Source organism: Heterocephalus glaber, unplaced genomic scaffold, assembly GCF_053883595.1.
Source record: "Heterocephalus glaber isolate CG9 unplaced genomic scaffold, H.glaber_assembly_v1.0 deba00001461, whole genome shotgun sequence".
NCBI lineage: Eukaryota > Metazoa > Chordata > Mammalia > Rodentia > Bathyergidae > Heterocephalus > Heterocephalus glaber.
In genome coordinates, this window is record NW_028258308.1 from 41,943,156 (window position 1) to 41,953,971 (window position 10,816).

Here is a 10,816-nt window from a genome sequence, read left to right on the forward strand (position 1 = left end):
ACTTTCTTTCTTTCTTTTTTTTTTTTTTTGGTACTGGGGATCGAACTTGGGTCTTTGTGCTTGCGTAGCAGGTGGAAAAACCACTGAGCTAAATCCCCGGCCCTCAACTGACTTTCTTTTCTGAGAGCGGTCAGAGAGTTCTTAAACAGTATTTTGATTTGGCTACTACCTTGAAATACAAGCCCTAAAAATGCCAGCTTGTTTGGACTTTGATGACCTGAATAAATGACAAAAATTAAGAAAGATATTTCAGTTTTCTCATTCTTCACTTGGCATATGCTTCTGGAACAATATTCATCATGGTTTTGGATGATCTCCCAAACTTAGAAGACATCTATACTTCCTTGTGTTCATCATCAGTGGAAGACTCAGAGGTGGATTTTGACTCTGGACTAGAAGATGATGACACAAAAAATGATAGTATTTTGGAGGATTCCAAAATTTTTGTTGTCATCAAAGGAAATATAGATGATAAAGACTTCAAATGGAAATTGGATACCATATTAAAGAATGTTCCTAATTTATTACACATGGAGTCCTACAAGCTGAAAGTACAGAAGGTGGAGCCATGGAACAGTGTACGTGTGACATTCAACATCCCCCAGGAAGCAGCAGAATGGCTACGGATCCTCGCTCAGAGCAACAACCAACAGCTTTGGGATTTGGGGATCCTCTCTGTTCAGATTGAAGGGGAAGGTGCTATCAACCTGGCTTTGGCTCAGAACTGAAACCAAGATATGAGGATGAATGGACCTGTGGGAGCTGGAAATTCAGTTAGAATGGAGGCAGGATTTCCCATGGCAGGTGGGCCAAGATTGATAAGGATGACCAGGCCTGACACTATTATGATACCCCAGGGTGGAAACATGTCATCTTCCATGATGGCACCAGGCACCAATCCAGAACAGCACCCCAGGACCCCTCACCCTGCTTCTCAGTCAGATGAATGGATCCACTCCTCTCTGGGCTCCATAGACCACAGCAGAGTCATCCCTCAGGATGTTTAGCTCCTCCACATCACCCAATGAAGCCTGTTCCTGTGAACAGACAAATGAACCCAGCTAATTTTCCCCAGCTGCACCAGCAGCAGCAGCAACAGCATCAACAGCAGCAGCAGCAGCAGCAACAACAGCAGCAGCAGCAACATCAGCAGCAGCAGCATCAACAACAGCAGCAGCAGCAACAGCAACAACAGCAACAGCAGCAGCAACAACAGCAGCAGCAGCAACAATTGCAGGCCAGACCCCCACAGCAACATCACCAGCAACAGCCACAGGGGATTCATCCCCAGTTTACTGCCCCAACTCAGGTGCCTGTTCCTCCAGGCTGGAACCAGCTGCCTTCTGGAGCCCTTCAGCCTCCTCCAGCCCAGGATTCTCTGGGCACAAGGACTGCAAACCAGGGGTGGAAGAAGTCTTCCTTGCCTGGCTCAATGCAATGGCAACTCCAGGCAAGACCATCCTTAGCCATGGTACCTTCCCACCCTCCCCCTCCTTATCCCTTTGGCAGCCAGCAAGCCTCACAAGCCCATACAAACTTTCCTCAGATGAGCAACCCAGGCCAGTTCACAGCTTCTCAGATGAAGAGTATGCAGGGAGGGCCCTCCGGGGTCCCAACCCCCTTGCAGCAGACCCACCTCACCAACAAGTTTCCTGCTTCCTCACCCTCCTCCTTCCAGCAGAGATCCCCTGCATCTTCCCCAATGGTTAACCAAACTCAGCAGCAGATGGGACCAAGGCCACCTCAAAATAACCCACTTCCCCAGGGATTTCAGCAGCCTGTCAGCTCTCTAGGTTGGAATCCCATGGTTCAACAAGGAAATATGCAACCTAATTTCATGGTGATGCAGCAGCAACCACCAAACCAGGGGCCACAGTGTTTACATCCAGCCCTAGGAGAAATGCCTAAATGCCTCCCACCTGGCTTCTCAGCAGGACAGGCCAATCTGAACTTTATGGAAGGCCAGGTGCCTTCCACCATAGCAACCCCCCCTGGGAATTCAGGAGCCCCCCAACTATAAGAAAATCAAAATGTCCAGCATGCAGGTGGTCAAGGAGCTGATCCTCCTCAAAACCAGATGCAGGTGTCCCACGGGCCACCAAATATGATGCAGCCTGGCCTCATGGGAATTCATGGCAATATGAACAACCAGTTAGCTGGTAGTTCTGGGGTTCCTCAGGTGAACCTGGGCAACATGCAAGGCCAGCCCCAGAAAGGCCCACCATCCCAACTGATGGGCATGCACCAGCAGATTGTGCCCTCCTAGGGCCAGATGGTTCAGCAACAAGAAACTTTGAACCCTCAGAACCCTATGATCCTTTCAAGGGCCCAGTTTATGCCACAGGGCCAGATGATGGTGAATGCTCAGAACCAAAATCTTGGGCCTTCACTCCAAAGAATGACCCTACCTAAGCAGTTGGTTTCCCAGCAGGGCCAGCAAATAATGGCACCACATAACCAGATGATGGGGACACAGGGGCAGGTTTTGCTCCAACAGAACCCAATGATAGAGCAGATCATGACCAATCAGATGCAGGGCAATAAGCAGCAGTTTAACACCCAGAACCAATCCAATGTCATGCCTGGACCAAAGCAGATAATGAGGGGACCAACTCCTAACATACAAGGAAACATGATGCAGTTTACAGGACAGATGTCAGGACAGATACTGCCCCAGCAAGGGCCCATAAACAATAGTCCATCTCAGGTTATGGGGATTCAAGGGAAAGTCCTGTGGCCACCAGGGCCTAGCCCTGACATGGCCCAGCAGCATGGTGATCCTGCTACTACAGCAAATAATGATGTCAGCTTGTCTCAGATGATACCTGATGTCAGCATACAACAAACCAATATGGTCCCCCCTCATGTGCAGGCCATGCAGGGAAACAGTACCTCAGGAAACCACTTCTTAGGCCATGGGATGCCTTTCAATGCACCTTTCAGTGGAGCACCCAATGGAAATCAAATTTCTTGCGGTCAGAATCCAGGTTTCCCAGTCAATAAGGATGTCACACTGATAAGCCCATTGTTGGTCAACTTACTGTAGAGTGATATCTCTGCAGACCATTTTGGGGTAAACAATAAGCAAAATAATACCAAAGCAACAAGCTCATGTTGGTGGGCGACGGTGACACTGGCAAGACCATGTTCCTGAAGCACCACCTGACCAGTGAGTTCGAGAAGTACTTGGCCATGCTGGGCATGGAGGTGCACTCGTTCATGTTCCACACCAACCGGGGCCCCATCAAGTTCAACGTATGGGACATGGCCAGCCAGGAGAAGTTTGGTGGGCTGCACAATGGCTACTATATCCAGACTCAGTGTGCTATTATCATGTTTGATGTGACATCCAGAGTTACCTACAAGAACTTGCCTAACTGGCATAGAGATCTGGTGCTAGTGTGTGAGAACAACCCCATCGTGTTGTGTGACAATAAAGTGGACATTAAGGACAGGAAAGTGAAGGTGAAATAGATTGTCTTTGATGGAAAGAAGAATCTTCAGTACTATGATATTTCTGCCAAAAGTAACTACAACTTTGAGAAGCCTTTCTTCTGGTTCATCAGGAAGCTCATCAGAGACTCGAACTTGGAGTTCGTCACCATGCCCACTCTTGCCCCACCAGAGGTCGTCAAGGACCCAGCACTGGTAGCAGAGTATGAACATGATTTAGAGGTTGCTTGGACCACTACTCTCCCAGATGAGGATGACGACCTGTGAGGAGTGAAGCAGGCCGGCATCAGAAGTCTAGTTTTATAGGCCACTGTCCTGTGATGCCATTGGTGCCACATGTGTACCACCTTGTTACCTAGAAGCAGACGTATGCTTCATCTTTGGGATGCTGAGGAGATGAATGGGTTTCGGAATGAATGTGGCAGTTAAACCTTCATTTTTTGGACCTGCATATTTAGCTGTTTGGAATGCAGTTGTTTTCCTTCTTGAGTTTCAAATATAAGATTCTTACTGTCACATCACAGTATTTGGTGGTGAAATCTTGTTTGTTACTGTCATTCCCATTCCTTTTCATTTAGAATCAGAATAAAGTTGTATTTCAAATATCTAAAAAAATAAAATAAAAAGAAGAAAAGATTGCTATTAGTGGCCAGGAAAAGAAAAATTTCTTTAAAATTGTAAGGGATCACAAGAAATCAATCCAGCAGCTGCTAGACAATGCAAAGAAAAATAACAAAAGATTGATTGGAGTCAATGAAGAAACAGGAGAGAGTTCAGATGACATAAAAAAACTGTTCATAGAAGTGATGGCAGAAAACTTTCAAAGCAGGGGAAAAGAACTTGACATACAGATAAGTGAGGCATATAGGACTCCAAGCAGCCATGATCAAAAAAAAAATCTACACATAGGAATATAATAGTTAAGATTCCAGAAACTCAACAGAAGAACAAAATTCTACAAGCAGTTAGAGGAAAGAAACAAAAAACATGCAAAGGAAAGCCCATCAGAATCACAGCAGACTTCTCAATGCAAACCCTCAAGGCAAGAAGATCTTGGAGTGACATATTCCAAGCCCTAAAGAAAAACAAACTCCAACCCAGATTGATGTACCCTGCAAAATTATCTATCAAACTTGATGGAGAAATACGATACTTTCATGACAAAGAACACCTTAGGAACTTCATGAATACCAAACCAGGACTCCAAAAACTTTTACACAAAATCCTAGGAAAAGACAACGAGGATCAGAACCCCAGGAAGCCCAGCAGAATGAATCCATCCAGTATGACAAGAAATTAAACAATATGCTGCATACAAGAAACACATTTAATTAAAAAAGAAACTCATAGATTGAAAGTTAAAAGGTGGAAAACAATACTCCATGGGACAGGAACCAAAAAAAAGCAGGAGTAGCTATCCTCTTTGCAGATCAAGGGGATTTCAAATGAAAATCTGAGACACTCTGGTCCCAAGAATTTCAGATAAGCGAGTCAACTTGTATGTACAAATCTATTGTGAACATGTGCTTTCATTCCTCTTAAGTAAAAACTTAAGAACAGGACTGTTGGTTCTTAACAGTAATACAAGAAATTTCTATAATGTTTTTCCAAAATGTTTCTATCATTTTACATTCACATTAGCAGTATTAGAAAGTTCTAACTGGTTCACACCTAAGCTGACATTTGTTCTTTTAAAACTTTTAACTTCATCTCCCTAATGAGTTTATAATTCAATTTTGTTATTATGCTGATTAGTATTTTTCTGATTCTAGTGTTGCACACCTTTTCTTGTGCTGTACTGGCTATTTATCATCTTTTTGTCTCTACATTTTAATTGGGCTATTAATGAGCTGTAAGACTTCTTTATATATTCTAGTCATAGGTTATATGCATTATAAATATGGTTTGTTTAAGGACTACTTTTCCTTTTCTTAATGACGTCATTTAATGTTCAAAATTTTGATGGAATCTCATTTATCGTTTTTTTCCATTTTCTGAAAACACTATCTTTTCCTCTGCTCTTGAATTGAGTTTATGTTCTATAAAATGTTAATGTTAAATAATCTTTCAAAACTCAGTGAACCATATATGTGTGGTTCTATTTCTAGATTATCTGTTTTATTCCAATGATCTATATGTCTTTCCTTATACCAACACTGCCTTGATTACTGTAGCTTTAGAGGAAGTTTTAAAATTAGGTAATGAATGTTGTCCAACACTGCTTTTTTTTTCTTTTTCTTTTTACTTTTCTAGGTCCTTTGTACTCCTACATAACTTTTAAATTTTGATATCCAATTCTTTCTTTATAGCAAGTATACATAGACCTGAATTTTTATATATACCTTGTGTTTTCTACTCCTGCTAAATTCAAATACAAGTTCTAGGGGCTCCTAAAGATTTCTTAGTTTTTTTCTCTGTAGATGATCATTTCATCTACCTATAAAGATTTTACTTCTACCTTGTCAATCCTATCCTGATTGTGTCATTTTATTGTCAGACTATTTCAGTTTGTCCCTTTGTTTCAAAGTTTAAAGGACAGATGAAGAGTAGGCATATCTGCCCTGTTCCCCACCTTAGGGAGAAAGCATTGTATCTTCTCCATTCATATAAGGCATTTTTGGTGGAATTATGGAGTACATGGCTTATATGTTGAGAAGGTTCTCTTCTACTCCTAGTTGACCGATAGCTTTTACCATGAACAGCTGTAGAATTTAGTCCAATATTTTTTCTCCAACTAGTGAGAGGATCATATGGGTTTTTCCTTTCCTTTGCTAAAATGATGGCTTTTGGGGGTGGATCTTCCAGTGCTGAACCAACACTGCCATCCCTATAACAAAACCACTTTCTACATACTGCCAGATCTGACTTCTGATAGTTTCTTTTGTTAAACAAATTTCTATCCATGTTCATACTTTTTTCTTCTCTTATCTTTATCCAGTTTTAGGATTAGCACAATGTTGATATCCTAAAATGAGAGAAGTGTTCCTTCTTTTTTCTGCTTTAAATGTTTGATATAATTTATCATTTAAAATGTATATGAGCCTGTTGTTGTCATATAGATAGGTTTTCAAGCTAGAAATATACTTTCTTTAATAGGTGCTATTCAAATTTTATATTTCTTCCACAGTCAGTTTCATTAATTTGTCTTCCAAGGTACTTTTTAGAAGTTGTCAAACTTATTTCAAAAAAGATTTTTGTAATATACTTTCTATATCCTTTTAAATTCTGTGAAATCTGTGGTAATGTCTTCTTGATCTTGATATTGTAATTTTTAAAATGTATAATTGATACTGTGTAATAAGAAGAAAAGGTCTAAAGGAGTAGGGGAAGTGGTAGGGGTAGGAGAAAGAAAGAATGGAAAAGAAAAAATATGAGAAAAGGAAAAAAATGGAAACAAAGCCTTTGCAAATAGGAAAGGGTGGAGGGGATAAAGGGAGAAAAGGGGGGGAAAATAAGAACAAAGATACTCATGTAAAGGTACAAGATCCCAATGATGAATGTAACTGTACTTTATACCTAAAATGTACTAATAAACTTAATGAAAAAAATTCATATAAACCCTAAAGCAACATCACATTAATGAAATAAGAACTTTCCACTTACAAGTAGGAACAAAAGGTATGTATGCTATCATGACTTTTTGCCAGCATTATGTTGACAGAAAGCAGGATAAAGCATGAAACATAATAAGCGAACACTGAAAGAAAGGAGCAGTTACTGAGAAATAGTATGAGTTCTTAGGTAGACTATCTAACAATATCAATATATAATTGCTGGAACTAATAAAACATTTTAGCAGCCAAATATTAAAGTGACATGTACATATTATAGCAACAAGTAGATACTTAGAAATTTTAAAAATGGGCATCTTAACTGAACAGATATTTCTCAGACAAAGAAGCAGAAATAGCAAATAAAAATATGAAAAAAATGTTCAACATAATTGGTCATTCAAGAGATGCAAATGAAAACAATGCTGAGATTCTCCTTCACCCCAGAAAGAATGGCTTCTATCATGAAATAAAACAATAACAAATGCTGGCGGGGCTGTGGGGAAAGAGGAACCCTGCTCCACTGCTGGTGGGAGTGTAGACAGGTGCAACCACTGTGGAAATCAGTATCGACCTACCTCAAAGAACTAGGATTAGGGGTCCCATTTGGCCCAGCTATTCCCCTGGTGGGTATCTTCACAAAAGAAGTAAAAGAATCATATCACAGCAACATATGTGCATCCATGTTTATAGCAGCACAGTTTGTAATAGCTAAAACTTGGAAACAGGACAAACTCAAAGCTCATAAAAGGGAGGAAATTATAAAGATCAGAGGAGAAATCAATGCAATGGAGACTAAGAGAATGATACAAAAACTCAATGAAGCCAAGAGTTGGTTCTTTGAGAGAATTAACAAAATTGACAAACCCTTAGCCAACCTCATCAGAAAAAGGAAAGAAAAGGCCCAAATCCATGCAATTAAGAATGAAAAGGGTGAAATTACAACAGACCCAGCAGAAATCCAGAGGATCATGAATACCTACTTCCAGAACCTATGTGCCAATAAGATGGAAAACACAGAAGAAATGGACAGATTCCTAGATATATATGAATTACTAAAGTTGAATGAAGAAGACCTAAAAATTCTAAACAACACAATATCAACCAGTGAAATTGAAAACATAATTAAAAACTTATCAACTAAGAAAAGCCCAGGCCCTGATGGCTTCACTGCTGAATTCTACAAGACATTTAGAGAGAACATAGGTGCAAAAATCCTTATTAAGATACTGGCAAATAGAATGCAGAAGATCATCAAGAAGATCATACACCCTGATCAAGTGGGATTCATCCCAGGGATGCAGGGATGGTTCAACATACACAACTCAATCAATGTAATACACTATATCAATAGAGCCAAGGACAAAAGCCATATGACTATCTCCATAGACGCAGAAAAAGCATCTGACAAAATCCAACATGCATTTATGATAAAAACCCTACAAAAAATTGGAATAGATGGTCTCTACCTCAAACTGATAGAAGCCATCTATGAAAAACCAACAGTCAATATCATACTAAATGGTCAAAAAACTAAAATCCTTCACACTAAAATCAGGAGCAAGACAAGGATGTCCACTGTCACCACTCTTGTTCAATATAGTTCTGGAAACATTAGCCATGGCAATTAGACAAGAGAAAGAAATAAAAGGAATAAAGATAGGAAATGAAGAAGTCAAATTGTCATTCTTTGCAGACGACTTGATACTCTATATAGAAGACCCCAAGAACTCCACCAAAAGTCTTCTAGACTTAATAACCAAATTCAGTCAAGTAGCTGGTTATAAGGTCAACACACAAAAATCAATAGCTTTCCTCTACACCAATGACAGACTCACTGAGAGAGAAATAGGGCAAAGAATTCCTTTCACAATAGCATCTGAAAAACTGAAATACCTAGGAATCATCCTAACAAAAGAAATCAAAGACCTCTTCTCTGAAAACTATGACACTCTGAAAAGAGAGATTGAAGATAATATCAGAAAATGGACAGACATCCCCTGCTCCTGGGTAGGAAGGATTAATAGAGTGAAAATGGTCATACTTCCAAAACTGCTATGTAGATTCAATTCAGCTCCAATTGAGATCCCAGCAGCATACTTCATGGACCTTGAGAAAATAATCCAAAAATTCATTTGGAACAAGAAGAGACCCAGAATAGGAAAAGCAATTCTAGGTAATAGAGACATGGCAGGGGGTATCACAATCCCCAACTTGCAACTATACTACAAAGCTACTGTGGTAAAAACAGCATGGTACTGGCAAAGAAACAGACCTGAGGACCAGTGGAACAGATTAGAAGATGCAGAAACAACGCCAGACACACTCAGTCATCTTGTCTTCAATAAAGGAGCCAAACAACCTCACTGGAGGAAAGATAGCCTCTTTAATAAATGGTGCTGGAAAAATTGGATTTCAACCCACCAAAGATTAAAACTAGACCTATATCTCTCACCATGCACTAATCTAAAATAGAAATGGATTAAAGATCTAAATATTAAAATAGAAACTCTGAACCAGTTGGAACAGAGGTTAGGTAGAACTCTTGAACACATTGGTGCAGGAAAAGATTTTATGAACAAAACCTCAGTTGCCTGTAAACTAGCACAAACAATCAACAAGTGGGATCTCTTCTTATTAAAAAGCTTCTGCACAGCAAGAGAAACCACCAGCAGTGTGAAGAGACAACCCACAATGTGGGAAAAAATCTTCACCTACTCTTCCTCAGACAAAGATCTACTATCTTGAATCTATAAAGAATTTTAAAAGATCTGACCTCCTAAATTTAAAGACCCAATCTGAAAATGGGCATCTGAAATGAACAGACATTTCTCAGACAAAGAAGTAGAAACAGCAAATAAATACATTAAAAATGTTCAACATCACTGGTCATTTGAGAGATGCAAATGAAAACAATGCTGAGATTCCACCTCACTCCAGAAAGAATGGCTGCTATCATGAAATCAACCAATAACAAATGCTGGCAGGGCTGTGGGGAAAGAGGAACCCTGCTCCACTGCTGGTGGGAGTGTAGACTGGTGCAACCACTGTAGAAATCAGTATGGAGATACCTCAAAGAACTAGGACTGGAAGTCCCATTTGACCCTGCTATTCCACTGCTGGGGATCTTCTCCAAAGAATTAAAAGAATCATACCACAGTGATATATGTGCACCCATGTTCATAGCAGCACAGTTTGTGATAGCTAAACCTAGGAAACAGCCCAAATGCCCATCAACTGGAAACTGGATTAAGAAAAATGTGTATTTTTTAATAAAATGAAGTACTACACACCCTTAAAAAATGAGAAATTAGAGACATTTATAGTTAAATGGATGCACATTGAGGCAATACTCTTAAGTGAAATAAATAGGACACACATGTATAAATTCCGAATAGTTTCTCTGGTATGAGAAACTGAAAGTGTAAATAAGGACTAAAAGTTATAATAGGTAATGTGAAATAGGAAGAAAAGGGGCAAAGGGGAAGGAAGTGGGAGGGGTAGGGGAGGAGAAAGAAGGGAATGGAATTAATATGAGAAAATGGAAAATTAGGAACAAAATCTTTGTAAATAGGGAGGAATGGAGAGTTTGATGGGAGGAGTGGGCAAAGGTGAAAAATAAGAACCAAGAGAGATTATATAAAGGTGCAAATTTCCAGTGATGAATGTCAATATATTGTATACCTAAAATGTACCAATGATTAGAATGAATAATGGATAATGCAAAATAGGAAGAAAAGGTCCAAAGGGGTAGGGGTAGTGTGAGGGGCAGGGGAAAGGAAAGAAGGGAAAGGAAAAATGCTGAGAAATGG

At 39.9% G+C, this 10,816-nt stretch overlaps 2 pseudogenes; both read left to right on the forward strand.

The window, feature by feature from the left end:
• The first annotated feature begins 249 nt into the window (after positions 1-249).
• LOC101723035 (nuclear receptor coactivator 6 pseudogene) lies at positions 250-3,154 on the forward strand (annotated as a pseudogene).
• A 158-nt stretch (positions 3,155-3,312) lies between these two features.
• LOC101718030 (GTP-binding nuclear protein Ran-like) lies at positions 3,313-3,807 on the forward strand (annotated as a pseudogene).
• Positions 3,808-10,816: the final 7,009 nt, after the last annotated feature.